The following is a 19,083-nucleotide window of genomic DNA, read 5'->3' as shown; positions in this document are numbered from 1 at the left end:
AGCAAAATAGCATTTAAATAGTAAATAATATAGATCATAAGACCAATCTCATCCGTTTTCTGTAAGCCAGTTAATATCTGATACAGAAACCCAGTTACAACAGTAAATATAATCAGAAGGTAAAAAAGAATCTATATTTTTCCATTCATAAAAAAATACATTTTAAATATTAATTAATGTAAAAACAACCCAGCTCAAAAAAAAAACAATATTCTGAGTGTCTTTTTTACCTGATGTTAAATATTTTTTTTCTTAATAAAATATTCTTCTTGAGCCCTGGCTATAAAATGGCTCCCAACCATACAATCCATTTCAGTCTTTGCAATCAGATAAAATATGTTTATTAGTATTGGTCAACGATTTTCTTATACAGGGTCAATATCCACAAAAGCTTGTATAACTCTGTAATGTTTAAAAGAGTATTTAAAATGTGTACTATTTTCTCTTTTTATCTACTATCACTTATAGGGTGGCCATGGTGGTGCAGCGATTAGCGTTGCCGCCTCACAGCAAGAGGTTCTCCTGTTCAATCCTCGGCTGGGATGCCTTCTGTGCGGAGTCTGCATGTCCTCCCTGTGGTCACGTGGGTTTGCTCCGGTTTCATCCCACACCCCAAAGACATGCTGTAGGTGGATTGGACACACTAAATTGGCCATAGGCATGAGTGTGTGCCTTCTGTGGAAGGTTGGGTGCCAGGCTGGCAACTTGACACTGTAAAACTCCACTGCCAATCATGAGCGGACAGTGATCCGCTGTGGCGACCACTAACCGGGAAAAGCCAGAAGAAGAAGATCTACTATCACTTATATGAGTAGAAATATGTTGTTTTTATGGATCTGATGTCTGTTCTACATAAAGGGCACCTTAACAACATAAAAATATAAAGATAACCTAATAAACATTGCATGTAGTAAAGGATCATGTCTCATAAATGTGCATAGTGTTCACTGGTATGAAGTGCTTACTCTTGAATAGATTATACTGTGAACACTTACCAAGGAAAACAACCCTTTGGTGTTTAATCAGTAAGCACCATTTGGCATGCTGTTTTCTTCTGCATTTCATTATTAATTGAAAAAAAAATACACTCTTCTATATGACATTTGAAGCTTGTAATCAATCAGTTCAGAACAAAATTTCTCATTGAATTAACAGACCAATGCTTCTGTAAAACACATCTTATAATGAAATTACTGTTGCCATAAGTTATAAGAAATCTGATTGTGTTGTGTTAAGAGATAGCCTACTGTAATTTCTGTAGCATACTTTCTCAGATATTTGAATAGCTATAGCTTAATCAATAGTTTTTATTGTTATTATTATTATTATTATTATTATTATCATCATTATTATTATTATTATTATTATTATTATTATTATTATTATTATTTTAGCTGTGAGTAGCCCTGTTGAGCAAAATGTGTGCTTCTTGTATAAAATTTGCACTCCCAGACCAAAGATGTTTATTATTATTATTATTATTATTATTATTATTATTATTGTTATTATTATTATCATCTGTTTCTTGTATAAAATTTGAATAATCAAAACAAATATGTTTAAGTGTTAACATTTGTGGAACAGATATACAATGTTTAACACAGGATGGGTGGCAACTATTGGTCATTACAAATGAATTTCAATTAAAAGGTTTTCTACTAATGGTAGGAATAATAGAGCCATCAATCAGCCTGGTGTCTGTGACATCTAAGCAATTGTTTACAATTAAACCTGCATTATAAATAAATGAAACCCAACACTGAATAGTGCTGAAATACTGAACAAACTGTTTAAGTCCATAAATATTTATTGCATGTAGTAGGAAGTACTAATCAAAATACCTTATATAGAATATTTTGTAATGAAAAAACTTATTTTGTTGAGATTCATAAATCACAGCTGTTTCAAAGAAATCCATAAATAAGTCAGAGTAGGTAGGGACAAAGGTTGCTCCCATCACTGGACCTTGTAATTCAAAAATAACAATGATTCTGGATATTAAACTCATTCATGTTCATGCCCATTTTCAAAATATGTAAAATCAAGTCTGATACCTACTTATTGTATAATCTTGATTGGTTTAAGTAATATTCAACAGCTCTAAGACCCATATCATATGAAATACTAGTATACAAAAATTGTATATCCAGTGTGACCAACATGTTGTCCATTAAATTCAAAAAATTGTAGTGTCCTGAGTATGTGACATAGTATGTTTCAAACAAACTTCCAAAATACAGAGATTTATTCAGTTAAAAGCCCATGTCATACACCAGTGAGACAGCCAAAAGTAGGATGGATTAACTTGTATAGCTATAGGAGTAAAAAGTAGGATTTAGAAGATATATATCCTTAATTCTTATCATAAATGAATAGAGATAATTCCTTGGATTTGGTGTTTTAAATAGTCATCTATTTTGTTTTTAAAATATAGTGCAATATGTAGGTTTAACTTACAATAAAATCATGTTTCAGTGACCCAAACAAGCACTGCTCCCCTTTTGTCAGCAGAAGTAATGAAAATGTGATTATTAGTTTGCAAATCCTAAATGGAAATATCTCAGTAAAGAAAGATTATTATTAAACTTGTCAAATATCTCTTTATGTTTTTCTGTTATTTATTTTAACAGTTGTTATGCAAAGAGCCAAAGACTAGGGTAATAGGGAGGCTGGAAATTAGATTGTCTAAAGTTAAAGTTAGAAAAACCTCCAGAAACAAACAAAAAAATGGTTTATACATTCACCCATGAAGGGTATGTCAATATTTCAAATTTAAAATTCTGCAAATTGTCTTCTACCACTTGTAATAAAGGCACAAAGAGCTAATTAAAAAGAACGTCCTTTCTTAAGTAATCGGATATGTCCAGAACTAGCACTAGAAATATTAACAATGTCATCACCAAGTCCAAATTCTGGGTTTATTCTATTGTCTCAGCATCATTTGGAATTACTTTATTCCATATTTGCTTTGATTGATGTCTGATGCCACCCCTTCAGTATCTAAATGTATACTTGTTTGTATATTACATTGCTTAATGGAGTGGGGATCAGAAGTGTCACAGTTAGTTTAGAACAACCTTTCATATAAGAGCTACCAGAAAACTTATTCTATGAATGCTGAGAAAGGCATTTTTAATGGATCTCTTGCCCTTATCAGTGTTAGTTGAAGAAGTGGGATTCAAAATGCAAATCAAATGTTTGTGCTTAGGTTTCATAAAAGGTGCCCTGTCTGATAACCCTCCTAAATTTCATCATATTTCTCATCTCCATTTCTCTATCATACTTCCGAATAGTTTTGAAATAATTATACTTCAATTTACTAAAAGCATAATCTTGAGAAAAAGCTGAAACGAAAAACATATTATCTTGTTCATTAAGCCCCACAAGCAATTCTTCAAAAAAATCACTCAAACATTAAGAAAGATTGATAAAGGTACAGGAATGTGTACACATTCATGTATACATCATGGTAACCTTTATGTATTCAGCAATGGCCCTAACATGGTGATGCATGTTGTTCTAGAATAAAGATATGTAGCACCACATAGGGCTTGCTCTGCAGCCATGCTGAATGCTAATGAGACAGTTTGGGGAGAGGCGTATGCTAACTGGCCAGGTGCTTTCTCTCCCCTGGAATCATCTCCAGGATGAAATCGACATCTTGAGTGATTTAAGAAATCACTCAACTATCTAGATCAGCATGGCTAGCCCAACATTGTTGTGGTAGTGAACATGGTTAAAAGGCCATTTTCATCTACTGAACATGAGGGCAGTATGTGCATCAGGGTAGGAGAGACACTAGACACTAGAGATTATGCTAAACTGAGGACCACAATGCCACATACAGCAGTACAGTCGTCAGCAGTTGATGAGAAATACTAGTCACGAGGAAGATTACACTTGTGTCATAATGGCACTTAAACAGCTACGGGGATCAGGGAAGTGGTGAAAACACTAACTACCAGGGAAACTATTCTCATGCCATTATGGTCCTAAAACTATTATGAGGATCAAGGGGGGACTAGTCACAAGGGTGTACTCTAAACCTCTGTGCCTTAATGGCACTTCAACAAGTACAGGGAGTGGCAAGAGGGAGAACCACTAGATAGGGGAAGAGCAGACACATCAGGGTCAGGTATGAGGATTGTTTTTTTTGTGTGTGTGTGGTGTGTGTGTGTGTGTGTGTGTGTGTGTGTGTGTGTGTGTGTGTGTGTGTGTGTGTATGTGTGTGTGTGTGTGTGTGTGTGTGTGTGTGTGTGTGTGTGTGTGTGTGTGTGTGTGTGTGTGTTCATGTGAGGGCTTGTATTAGTGTATATGTGTGTGTATTTGAACGTGCACTTGTGCAAGCAGGAGACTGACCGGAAAGGATGCCAGTGCTTACACAAGCAGCAGTTTGCTACCATGATCTGCATGTACCTGTAATAACTGCAGTTCAGAGACATTCAAATTAGCCCTTAATGAGCTATTTCCTTGTTGCAGCTAACATGTCTCTGAATTACAAAATGGCACATCATGGAAGCAGAGCATTTTTAGTGTGAGCTGTATGGCTCACTTTACGCCCTTGCATGAATTCCCAGGATTGTGTAAACATCTGGAACACAATCAGCTGAATAGCTCACCACATTGCCATGAATTTAGCACTATCTGTACCAACACCAGGCTACAGTTAGACACTCAGACCCCTAGGGACCATCATTTGTGATAAATACAGTAGGTCTTTAAGGTTTTATAATGTCATGTACTAGCACATGCCTTTTTGTATTTTGAATCTGTGCTGCAAAAGCTTGATAGATAGTAGAATTAATCTCTTGTTTGCCAGTCCCCGAAGTCCCAGGCAAAAAATGAAGGTAGTTAACCTTGCCACCAGATTATGTCAACCAGCCATTATCATTTTTGTTTGAAATTAACCATGAAGCAAACCCACTGAGGTCTGATAATGATGAATCAAGAGCTGTCATCTGAACTGAGAGCTGTCATCTCAGCCATAATGAGGGACTACTTATAAATCAATCATCTTAGTGATTATAATATATTCTTCAGTTCAAAAGGTTGCATAAGCCATATTAAACAGTAGATGGTATAAAATAACTGGAAAAGCAATAAACAAAAATACAAGCACTGATAGTTATCTTCCATTTATTAGGACTCTTTAAGTTTAATGACTGCAAAAAGCAGACTGTGGTTTTACCCTGGATGTGCTTTTTTAATGCTAAAGGTGTACCAGCAAACCAGCACTTAAATACTGGCTAACAAAAATCACATGAACAATCAGCTGATTATTGTAATTATAATAATTAAAATAAAAATAAAATTAAACATTACTCAACTTGGCTTATAAAATGAAACTAACGTAAAAATACAGTACAGAGTCGATTATCCGAACTTATTGGGACCTAGGGTAGTTTGAGTAATCAAATTGTTCGGATAATCAAGCATGTAATTGAACCAGATAAAAAACCTCTAAAACTGCTTTTAATGAATAACTTTCTTGTAAAATGCACTTGACACTTACTTTCTTGTACAATGCACTTGATACTCAACCATATTTCTCAACTTTAAAACACAAGAAATCTGGAAAAAGCCAAAATGTATCGGGGGGGGGAGACAAAGGCCCCCAAAACCAGAGGCATATTTTAAATATTGCTTGTATAATCTTAGAAAGTTTTTAGAATAAAAGGTTTTGTGTTACTGTGTATTTCTTTACAGATAGGAAGACTGAAACTTAAATGGCTGACATTATTTTGGAAGACTGAAACTTAAATATTTGTCATTATTTAGTGAATTCAGTCCTATTTTTCTCTCTCAAATTGTGTGTACAAAGCAAAGGGGCACAAAAAGCCCACACACGGACCACAGCAGGGGGCCTTGACTTTATGGGTTCTAAGAAACAAGTTCAAGCCTTGCTTCACACTACAAAAAGGCAGATAAACTAAGTGCTCATGACAGACTAGTCTGCACTGGATAGGTAAACACAGTGCACCTCATGTATCCTCCAACAACAAAAAAGCACAAAGGCTCCTGAATAGTTGGAAGACCACTTACTCATTGCCAAAATTATTAACCTTTTCAAACCTTCTTTAAAACACCTTCATAGCTCAGTGTGAGTGAAACGAAGTAAAAAGATCAAATATCGTAACCATCCAACAATGTTAATATGCTTTAAAATTACAAGCAGGGCACTAACAAAACTAAACAAACTATCCTCGAGCTACAACAGCCTAAGAAAATATGTTTATTAAAACTACTATAGAACAGCAAAATGAACAGTTCTTACAGTAAAACGACTTTAGGTCATATGCACCTTGCCAACAAACTTGCAACTTACAAGGGATACCAGCCAGGTACCACCAACCTAAAGAGAAAAGTTATCTCTACAGAAGCTCCCCATTTCCCATTATCTACTTACAGTACCACGATCTCAAAGTCCGGCAACTGGAAGGCAGTCCTGAAAAGGGAGCAAATGTGGATGATGGCAGGGACCTGCTCACATGACCAGATCTCTGCCAAAGACACCTTACATGATCCTCAGACATTTTCTTCATGCCACAACATGGTCATGTGAGCAGCTTTCCACTTGGCTAACCTCACAAACATTAAATTCCATGTGGTAGGAAAGGCTCACATACAGACACAATGATGTACGTACAGACGCAGCTCTTAGGAAGGCTGCATTCAGATAATTGACATTTTGGATAATTCACATTTGAATAATCTATGTTCTGTAATGAAAAACAATAATAAAAGACAAAGCATAGAAATTAATATCTGATGTGGAAATTCAAATGATTACACTAACTAATATAACCAGAGAGTAAAACAAATCTTTACTCTAATAACAAAAAAATAAATTATAAACATTAATTCTAATGACATTAAGAGCTTTGAGGTATACATCTCTAAACAGTTCCCCAAAACATTACTCTTTTATGAGTTTGATTCATTCTGATGTTAAATTACAAAATATTTGGTAAATAAAGTATTTCTTTTCATGTTTTTAAATAGTTTCATTAAATGGTGCAAGTTGATATTCTAGTTCTCTTTGTTTGCAATCAGGCAAAATATGCCTATTAGTTTTAAAATTGTCAGATATGCTATCAATATCCACAAAAGTGTAAATAGCACTAGGATGTTTAATAGAGTGTCTAAAAAGTGTACTTTGTTCTCTTCTGCATCTAATATTATTCATATGGATAGTGATATGTTGTTTTCACAGACAGAATACCAAGAACTCTACCACCAGTGGTGAAAGCTGTGGCCAAAAGAGGCTATTTACATGATTCAGGAAGATATGATTCAAAGAGATGTTAGCCACAATGAGGAAAACATGATTGACTATTTGCCTATTCAACCATTAGTAAAGAATCAACACTTTCCTGTGCTAGTTAATGCTGGCAGCCTGAGCATCATGTTGGCATAGGTACCTACCTTCATTCAGTCTCTCTCTCTCTCTCTCTCTCTCTCTCTCTCTCTCTCTTTCTCTTACACACACACACACACACACACACACACACACACACACACACACACACACATATACACTTTCAAACAGATGCTCACACTATCACTGACATACCTCTTACCTGTCCCTGAGTTGTCAGAACATCCACAGTGTCTTTTCTTAGTTTTTGTCCTTACCCTTATAAAACACACATCTTTAAAGACCGTCAATAATGACATATATTGTAGTTTCATACTTCTTATTGCCCAATAATGCTAGATCAGTTGCTCCAGTATTGTTTTAAGTGAGTTTCAGTAGTAACTGAAATATTTCCCCTTGTGTTTTCTAGTGTTCCACCTTTTATTGACCCAAAGAGCCCCCCCCCCCCATCAATACTCCATTATCCCGCTCAACTTTTCCTGATTTTACAGGACTCGCCTGCTGTTGCCTCTAATAGATACCCTGTCCTGCATAATTTACAAACTGGTGTAGTCACTGAATACCTTCAAGACATTAAAGTTTCATACTCATTATTATTATTATTATTATTATTATTATTATTATGTAAAAAAAATACTACTACACTAACTGCATCAATGATGCAGAAGTTTCCCCCTCTTTTAATTTACATTTTTGTATGTGTAGTTTGAAGGACTTTGGTAATTTTTTAAAACATCCCTGGGGACTGGTGGTGGTGATGTAGCAGAAGACTGATATGACGTGTGTCTGTGTGTTTCAAGAGTACAGTGCCTGCATCTTTATAAGTGCCATGACTTTGAGTTTGATGTTTATTCCTGTGTTACATTTTAGAAGATTAGTTGAGCAATGTTTAATTTTATTTCAGTTTTTATTTTCATGTTTTTGATAATCAAGTGATTGGTCATATGATCTATACTATTCAGTACATAAATGTTGGCTTTGCCTTGATGCACCTATTGGGCTGCTATTTTTGCTTAGTTTTTCTTCATTTATTTTATATCATGCACTGTTTATTCTGCCTCATGCAACTTTTCCAAAGTATAGATAGTTAGATAAATAGTTTGATATAGATATAAATATAGACACAGGCATAGACATAAGTACATATATATATATATATATATATATATATATAGACACACACATACACACACACACACACACAGATATATATATATATATATATATATATATATATATATATATATATATATAAAACTAAAAAAATTTCAAAACTAAACTAGGAGAGTATGCAAATAAACACATAGGCAAAGCAGTTTCCTTAGCGCTTTAATCCTTTATTCGGTATATAGTACTTCTTCAGAGAAACAATGCATACGATAAAAACAATGGTTCTCTGAAGAAGTCCTATACACCAAATAAAGGATGAAAGCACTAAGGAAACTGCTTTGCCTGTGAGTTTATTTGCATACTCTCCTAGTTTAGTTTTGAAGTTTTTTAGTCATTTGTTATTTTTCTTCATTAGTTCGCTTAGTCAGTTTTATTACGATATGTATATATATATATATATATATATATATATATATATATATATATATATATATATATATATATATATATATATATATATATATATATAAACGTAGACAGATATGTCTTTGGGTTTAGCAACTTTTTTACATGTATTAGGTTTGAATAATCACAAGATGATTACATGAGATATGCTCATTCATAGTAAACCCCTAAGTATCATTGTCTTTGAAAATCGCATCACTACTTTGGCTGTCTTGTATGCCTCAGAATTTATCCCTCCCATGATGCCTCATAAAGACTGCTTTATAAATATCTCTATACACATTTCAGATTTTCTGAGCAGAGTAATATTTATTTATTAATGTATTTATCTAGTTAGTTTAGCTGGTTATGAATGTGTATGTATATCTGTATGAATGCACATATGCATTTATTTATGTTTCTTTCTTTCTTAATGGGTAGGTTAGTCGACACCTCTGACTGCATTAATCTGTAGCTTCCAGATAATGATCTTCAGTGAATCAACAGTTAATTATAAAAGAAGCAAATAAAAATGAATGAATTTATCTTTCCTTGTACATACTGCAAAACATAATACCAAAAACTGTTGACCTCTAATACTTAAGCCTAGTTTACTCTTAACAATTTGTTTTAGATAATGCTCTTTAGATTAGTATGTGACAGCGACTGGAGAAATGTAAATAATTTCAGTAATAAACCTCCAACATTTCTTTCATACTTTAAGTAGTGTATTCTGTTTTCTTTGCTTATTATAAAGATAATCATATGAAAGAATACAGATTTTTTTTATTTTCTATTAGCACGTGGGCGTATGTCCTGTCCTTCTGGCTGGATGTACTACACATCTTATTGTTATGGATACTACAGAACTCCTGTAACATGGACAGAGGCTGAGGTATGTCATACTATTATTTTGTTTCACTCGTGTTGCTTCCATTAATACTTGAATGCAATGTTTCAGTCTTTGTAAAGGTAAAATATATTTAATTCTGTAGAATTATACTGCAGTAGATATATATACAAGCCAACATTTAAAAATAAAAGCAAACCTCATGCTTAAAGGCTGGTTTAACCATGAATAAACAACTGAATCAAAAATAAATGAAAAAAAAAAACCCAAACATGGCCGCTGTAAAAAAGTTTAAAAGGTTAGCTCTTTCACGCACAAAGGCACTTCTTCAGACCATACAAACAAATTAAAATGGTAGTTAAACATCGCATTTAAATAATAAAAACAATTATACAATTAAAACATTCTCATTATTCAATGAAATAATCTGTGTGCCTTCAAAGCTGGTTTTAAAGGTATAGCACAATTTAAACTGGAATACTTATATGCCTGAAGTGCTACTATCCAATTTAATTCAACAAGCTCAACTTTATTAATGTCACCTCCCCTGATAGCATCATAAACCAATTGCAACACCAAAAAACGAAATGTATGACAAGCATTAGAAATTATATGTTTAGCTCCTAGCTCCTAGATTTTATGCTGATTGTAAAAGCATGAAACTTGTTTATCTTGTTATATGTAATGATAGCCTCAGTTTTTATGTTAGAAAGATGAAACATTCTTCTAAAGAGCAAATTCTTAAACATTTGAGGGATATAAGGAAACAAGATACTTTGAATGCTCTTGATAGCATACTAAACTTTTTTTACAATGGCCGTGTTTGGTTGTTTTTTTTTTATTCAGATATATACAAGCCTTTTGATTTTTTAATTTCAAACTGTAATATAAAGATTAGTGTGAAGTATTTTTCATCTTTTTGTTGTACTTATAAAGTGCTTGTAAAGACAAGAGGGAGACCAATTTAACAGGCAAATTGTTAAGATGCTCCATCTTCTTACTGCTGGTAATGACACACACACACACACACACACACACACACACATGCACATGCAAACAAAAACACGTGGACCCATGTGTGTGCAACACAATATCAATGAAATGATTTTAAATGTTCATGTAAAATGTACCATCTGCATCAGTGCAAACATTTAGCAAGCCTAGTTTTGATAAGTCTAAACAACATACCTTGCAACATGTCAGAGCAAGAAATCTGGACAAAGCCAAATATAATGGGAAGGCAGAGGCCCAAAATTAGGGACATATTTTAAATATTGCTCTTATAAACAAAGAAATTTCTAAAATAACTAGTTTTGTGTTGATGTGCATTTTCTGAAGGATATGAAGTACGAAACTCAAATGTCTGTTATTTTATGGGTAGCAGACAAAACATATGAAGCAAAAATCTGGACATTCTGTGAAAATCTAGAAAGTTAAGAGGTGTGCTGATAAATCACTTTGGTATGCAGAAAACCTTGCATTTAACAGGAAGGGGTTCTAGCAGCAAGTTTCAAGGCACACTGGTCAGGAAACATTCAAAAACACTTTAAGTTGTTGTTTGGTATAACCGATTTAAAAGGTACCAAGAACACCATGGTTGGAGAGTGCTATGCTAGGTTTATATGGCCTACCTGGGTCTATTTAATTAAACTGAAGGTTCAGCTTCGCGACTCTCCATATGTCAAGCCGACAAGAGCGAATGCTCACTTAAGAAAATGTTCACATCAGCAAATTACTACAACAGGGAATGGAATTACTTGGCTAAAATCAAGAAATTTTCCCTTTTCCCTACTGTAGTGTTATCTTGGAGTTGGTATATATTGGTAGGGGGTGTGGGGGGGGGAATCACCCCACCCCCCCACCTTGGTGGGTTTGACATACTGCGGTATGTGTGACCGTTGCTATGTTGGCCAAGTAATTCCATACCTTGTAGCAATTCGCTGATGTGAATGGTCACTTAAGTGAATCTTCACTCTTGTTGGCTTGACAATATGAGAATCTTGGAAGTGTACCTTCGATTATATGAAATAGACCTGGCCTACCTAGATTATCTCCTATGTTCTGTCATAAATATAAGTGTTTTTTTATACCCAAATGATGAGACTGTCGAGATATTCAGAAAAAGTATCATTCCGTATCTTCTATGCAGTGGTTTTCAAAGGTATACTATATTAATTGTCACACTTTTAAGAGAATATTAATAAAACACAGATAGTTCTATGAACATATTGTTATTATTTCATGTTGTTGATCATTTCTGATTTCAAACTGTACTACTAAGTAATTTAAATAAAAGCTAAATTATGGGGAATCACTATCAAAGCTAGGCCTTAGAAGTGTACAACCAGTTATAGACTTTTATGCTAAGCACAACTTGCTTTCTTAATAAGCAGTTTGCAACAGATATTGGAAGTAATCTGCAGTGCTGGGTCACTCATATAGCTAGGTAGTCTACTATAAAATTTCTTGTGAAAACCCTTGTTTTTTTATGAAATGGGTGTACAACACGCTGGGCCAGTTGTTGCACCTGTACTGGACTGAAACATTGATGTTCATAAGTATAATTTCAGTACTTTATTTTGTGCAAGATGCATACCTTGCCATATATCATGTCCTTAGATTGGCTGCACTTACAGCTTTCCTACCAGTCAAAGAGATTCATTTGGCTAGATTCTAACATCCTGTCACATTTTTCATATTTCCAATTGAAATGACATAGAGCAGCATTAGTGTTTCTGTGACAGTGACACACGCTGCACTGAGAGTTTTCTCCTTTCCCCACAGTAGTGCCACCATGGAGTTGGTATGTATATATATATATATATATATATATATAGATATATATATATATATATATATATAAATAAGGTGGTCTGAGGGTGGGATGAACCCATGGGGGATTACGGGGCTTGACATCTACAAAATCATTAATTTGATCACTGCAGTTGGAGTTTAGAATAACTAGATTCTCACTTAATTTTGAATGAAGAATTCCTTCTTCATCAATTTTTGTACAATTTGATTATGAGGAAAGCATGTTTGTAGCATAACTTCACCACATGTTTAGGTTGCTAGGAGCAATGGCACATGAAAGGAAAGAGGGCTGAGTTAACTAAACTCAGAATTTTGTATAGCATGCTTAAGTTGACCTTGAATGATTCATGAGTGGTCCAATGAAATCCTCTTTTTGACAAGCAATTTAGGTTTAGAGATAAGCAACTGAGTTTCAGAGATGGACTTTACTAGCCTCCATCATGAGATTCTGAATATTTAAGTAGTTTTTAACAAATATTGATAACTCCAAAACAGACAGTATACAAGGTCAAGATGCTCTAATGACAAAAATAATTCAGAAAAAACATTGCAAAAGAAATTATAATTTGCATAAGAAACACTTTCAGACATATTTTTCTTTTAATTTGCAGTAGGAAAAAATATGTCAGAGTGCTACAGATACAAACATAACTACTTACACGATAGCTGCTATTGTGAGAAAAAAAAAACTTAGCAGCAGACTACACACATCTGGCCATTTCCTACACAGGATCAAGGAATTCCTTAACAAACCTCTGTAAGCTATGTGCCTTCACTAAATAACTGCAGACATGATAAATGCTGTCATTAATAAAATAAAAATGTATGTCCCAGAGAATCAGACAGACAACACACCTGGTGAATTTTTACACAGAATCAAGGAAATCTTAACCTCTGTTAGTTATGTTAAAAAAAGTGCTAACATGCAGGCATGTCTCTGACGTATGATGACAGGCCATAATGGCAACATGTTCATAAACCGGGGGAGAGAGAGTCAAACTAAAGCAATTTTAAACCACTCAACCTAACCAGAGCTCTGTTTAAAACTTTGGAGATATTTATAATGCAGCTTATCCAGAATGATATGAGCTTATCCTAAATGGATATGGAAGAGCTTGAGCCTGCTAAGGACAGGGCTTGTATCTCGAATCTTGGAGCATCTTGTTAGGGGATAACAGCATTGCTGTTTACTTTGTGTACTGCTTACTATGACCCTGTAAGACTTTTGTCACTATTCATTGAAAGGGAATAACTGACAAATTAGAAGCAATAAATGTCAATACATCGTATGTCAAAAGAGACACTAAATGTAATATGTATAAAAAATACTCATTTTATTCCTCTGTGTTTAATGGGTAAAATACAAGCAGTAGCTCATTTGTCTTTTTAAATAACAACACTGTAAATGCTAAAAACAGGATCAAACAAGGTAGGATAGAGTTACCAGTCTAGATAACACTTGTCACCAGTGAAGTTCCAAAGATTTCTGAACCGAGTTCACTTACTTTTAAACTATTCTTATCAGACATAAAAGTTTAAAATAGGCTATAGATAACCAAATGTATGTTTGTTTGTTTGTGTCTTTCGGATTTTCCTGGTTAGGGGTCGCCACAGTGGAACTCCAGTCCACTAATGATTGGCAGTTGATTTTTATGTACCGGCTTGCCAGGCCTGACGCACATCCTTCAATGAAGGTATGCCCATTCACGCATGTCTCCACGCAGAAGACGGTCTAGCTGAAAATCGAACCGGACAGCGTCTTACTATGAGGCGACAATGCTACCGCAGCACCACCACAACCAAATGTATGATGAGTGCAAACTGGATACACCCCTATTTATATCAAATTTGCGGGTAACATTTGCTTTGCATGGCTAGGCTTATGAAGGCCCTAGTAGTCATTAGCCTAGTATACACCGTTGATCCTATAATTACTTCAATAAAAGATGACAAAAATTCTCTAAGATGATGTACAAAAATGTACATCTCATGAAGTAATAATGACCCCACTTTTTGTTAGGAAATGTTGCATTAGGTGAAATAGAAACATAATACAAATTATGATTACAAAATAAATGGTCAAATAAAAAATGAAACTACCCATAAAGCTTTAGTGTCACACATACCTCTCAACTGTACAGATTTTTGCCTTCTATTTTTGATCTGTTTTTCATAAAAATTGTGTTTTTTCTGGCAAATTAGTGGCAAATCATTAAAGACTAAAGTTAGAAAATAATGACAGATAATCGAGTTTCAGACTTCATACCCTTCAGAAAATTCATGTTAACACAAAACCTGTTATTCTATCAAATTTCTAAGTTTGTAAGAGCAATATTTGAAAATTGTCCTAATTTTTGGGTCTTTGTTCCACTTTTATTTATGGCTTTGTCCAGCTTTCTCGCTCTAAGCAGTTAAGAGGTATGATTAGCGACCATAAGTAGACACCATTTTAAACCATATCCAAAGTGTGCGAATGCACGCGAGTGTGTGTGTGTGTGTGTGTGTGTGTGTGCATGTGTCTTCCAAAGCCAAAATGTTTATCCTATAGCCCAGTTATAAAGGGGCATGTCCAGTCATGCCAGGGATATCACTATGCTAATTTTCACCTCACTGATATGACCTAGTATTAAATATGGTCCCATGTTTAAGAATGATATTCATAATTGCCACTGTCACATACTCAAATTGTCTAGTTTTTGTACCTTCTGTGATTGTCCCTTTCTCCAAGAAGAAACAAAAAACACTAATATAAGTAAACAGTATTTTGGAGTTATTTGCAGACATATTGAAGTCTGTTGGATACAGTACTGGCCATTGTGGACTTTAAAGATGTCACTCGAAAAAATGTATAAGATAAAATGATTCCTTATTAGAAAAATAATTGCACTGGAAATCATAAAATCCTGTCTTATTCACTTCAGAGATTGTCATTGTATTCTGTTTTTATAGGTTACCGACAAGTGACCTCCCCTTTTTTCTAAAAGGCAATGATTGATCTGTTACTCTTTGATAGTCTAATTCTGAAAATAAATATAAATAAGAGAAAATAAAAGACACATATTTCTCAACATCTTCCAAGATTAAGGAATAATTTCTCCTTGCAATCAGAAGAACTCCCGTCAAAAGTAACTTTGGCATGCCTATGGGAATTTGAATATAGCGGTACTGGCTTTGGCAGTCAATTTGCTTATCCTGTTTCAGTCAGAGTTAGTCCCACTAAGCTAGTATCCACTTTTCAGGGGAGACCTAGGATAGCATTTATGCTTCCAGGGGAAACTTGTCCAGGACATCTGGGAACTTCACAAAATCCTTTCAATAGATACCATAGGATCATTTACATCCACCTGAGCTATGACAAATTTAGTAATAAGAGGTCAGAATCAAACTATCAATCTTGCATTTGTGAGGTATAGCTCTTATGTATTATGCTAATTGCTTATAATTATACAATTAGACGTTTCTAGTCTGTATCATTGTTCAAGCCACGAATACTTCCAGCCTTAAAATTAAGAGTGCACCTAGAAGCTCTTTTCTAAGAATACAACACAATTGGATATAACACCCATATCAAGGTTGCAAACAGATTTCAGAACAGTTGCCTTAAACATATTAGCATTTGATCTATCCAAAAAAATAGCATTCAATAGAACTTTCCTTCTTGCTATTTTAATGCCTATGATGTGTTCCTGCATGCTAAGTTTAAACTTTCTTTCATAAACAAGAGCAAAGAGGTGCATCAGAGCACATATAACTTTATGAGAATTACAACTATAAAGAACTTTATGCAGCATTTAGTGTAATGTAGATTTTTCAACCTTTATTCATTATTAGTGGCATCCCAGTTGTATAGACCTTTTACAACATTAAAGGCATCATGGCTACATAGACCTTTATGTAACATTAGCAGCATCACAGTCGTATAGCCTTTATATAAAGTTACAGGCATCACAGCTAAAAACATATACCATTAATAAAATTGCATTTCTTAAAAAAATGTATGTGCCAGCAAAAGAAAGCTTTGTAGTGTTTTTTTTTTTTTTTTTTTTTTTTTAAATCTAAATTTTAATCACATTTCAGAGAGGTCTGCCTCTTTCTTATAAGAAAATGATGAAATTCATTTAGTATATTAAAAATTTCTGATCTCAAAATAGAACACCTCAATATTTATGCATAAACTACATTTAATTGTACCTTCATTATTTCCTAGGTAATGTGCACCTTTATAGGAATTATTTTATTCTATCAATGCATATCTGTTTTGAATTCAACATTTCCAAAATACATTTAGAAGATTGCAGGGGTTATAAACTCAACTTATAAACAAAGAATTCATGTGTTGAGCCTCAGCTAGAGAAAAAAAAAACATTCCACTGATGGCATGCCATTTTGGCACAAAGAGCTTGTTCATATGTAGTGGTAATAATATTAGATGGATGATGTTCTGGTGGCTTAGAGGGATAAAGTCCTCACTAGGGCACAGCCAGATGGAAATTGATTAGTGATTCGGGTGTCTGATGGAATGACATAGAGTGATAGGTGGTCTTGAGAGCATCTCTGCAAAAATCCCTAGTGGAGACTGGGGATGTCAATGTTGGGAGGCATGGCCCAATGGGGGAAAAGATGGAGACTTGACTGAGCTGCCCTAGCGGAAGGGCAATACATAGCACAGTGCCACTGCATGCCTGCACCTTAAACATAACCATGGGGACAGCTGTCACAGTAGTTAAGGTCTTTATCTCACAGATTTAAAGCACAGGGTCTGATTTGGATCTTAGTTTACTTGCTAGGCTTAAAATGCCCCTTCAGGGCAGTTAGCCTAGTATTCATTTATGAACCCATGACTGCAAGGGGGTGGGGTGAGAACCATGGAAGGTCATAAGAATAATAAAAAAAAAAAAATGGATAGAAGGTTGGCAGCACCAACTCCCCCCCGCCCCCGAATGCCCCCAAAATTCTTCTCAAATTTGGGGTTGGGCCAGGGGAGATTGGAGTGATAGTACACCCAGCAAAAGACATGGGGCTCCTGAGACAACTGTGAGCATGACAAAGGGGAGGACAAAAGTGATGACATGAGATGGATGGCAACTAACACCATACAAAAAATGTGCAAATGCTTTTTTCTGTAGAATTTGGTGTGTATGGTACCACAGTCCCTAAAGTGTGAGAGATCAAGAAAATCAAAAGTTATATAATAAACTTTACATGTAATCCTAAATTCAATCATTTAGATTGCATGTTGCAAAATACTGATTGAAACTCTGAGTGTCCTCTTTGTTTTTAATGCTAAGCCTTTGCTGTATCTGTAGTATATAGCTATATTGTTGAAAGACTGAATGACAATAAAAATACTCCTCCTTTAGCAAACCAGTAAAAAATTGACAAACAAAGGGGGTTCCCAAACCAGTGTTTTGTAACTTATGGTATAAATCACCATCAAATAAAAAAGTAATCATGATTTAGACAGAAGCATTTCAGTTTCATTATACAACTGCTAGAAGCACTCACCATCCAGCCCAATACCCTACTCATGGGTGATTTTAACTATCCCTCTATTAATTGTTTTCTTGGCTTTGTAAATTCAAATGCCTTGGAGCAGCTAGTCTGAAATCCCAGCAGGGGAACACATATCCTAGATGTGGTACTCAAAAATATGGCAATGTGCTGCACTCTCCCTAGTATGATGTCATCACTGGAAAGACCAGATCACAAAACAATCTCCCTTGAAATAAAGGTAAAACTAGTCACCCTACCTAACCACAACAATTTTAAGAACTTCTCTAAGGTAAATTACCCCCTATTAAGAGACTGCATAGCTAGTTTCTAAGATCCCCCAGATCCACAAAACACAGAAACCTTTGTTGCAGTGTATAAAAAGCCCCATATGACCATATAAACAACTGTATAGAAATGGCAGTACCAGACCGAAATAAACCCAGGTCAAACCGCAAAAACAAGCCATCCTGGTAAACCTCTGATATTAATATGCTGTACAACAAAAAAAATGAAAATCCTGTTAAGAAGTAAGAGAGAATATGCACAACAGAGCAAAAAAATCCCACATTAGTCTAGACAAGTGAATCAGAGAACTAGTCAAATCACTGAAAGCAAACTTTGAGATAAAAATAGCCTCCAAAGCTAAGGATAACCAAAAGGCATTTTTCAGTTATGTCTGCAATCTTAAGGGCAATACCCAACAATGTGTAGAATACAGAGCCAAGGAAATTATAGTCCCACTGTACTCAGCCCTCATTAGGCCAATAATAGAGTACAAAGTGCCATTTGGCATGTACATGACTATGCTTTTATAGCAGCTGACGTGACCTCAGAGGTTTCTCAAACAGAAACTACAGGGTGTAAACAACATGTCCTATGTGAATAGACTAAAAGCCTTATCCCTTTACTCCATTTCTTACCAACTATTAAGGGTGACCCATGTCTGACCTACAAGGTACTCACAAATCCAGCTTTGATGGAGCTATTATATATC

This window comes from Protopterus annectens, chromosome 11.part0 (assembly GCF_019279795.1).
Source record: "Protopterus annectens isolate FY-2018-M chromosome 11.part0, PAN1.0, whole genome shotgun sequence".
Lineage (NCBI taxonomy): Eukaryota > Metazoa > Chordata > Ceratodontiformes > Protopteridae > Protopterus > Protopterus annectens.
This window is presented reverse-complemented; position numbering follows the sequence as displayed.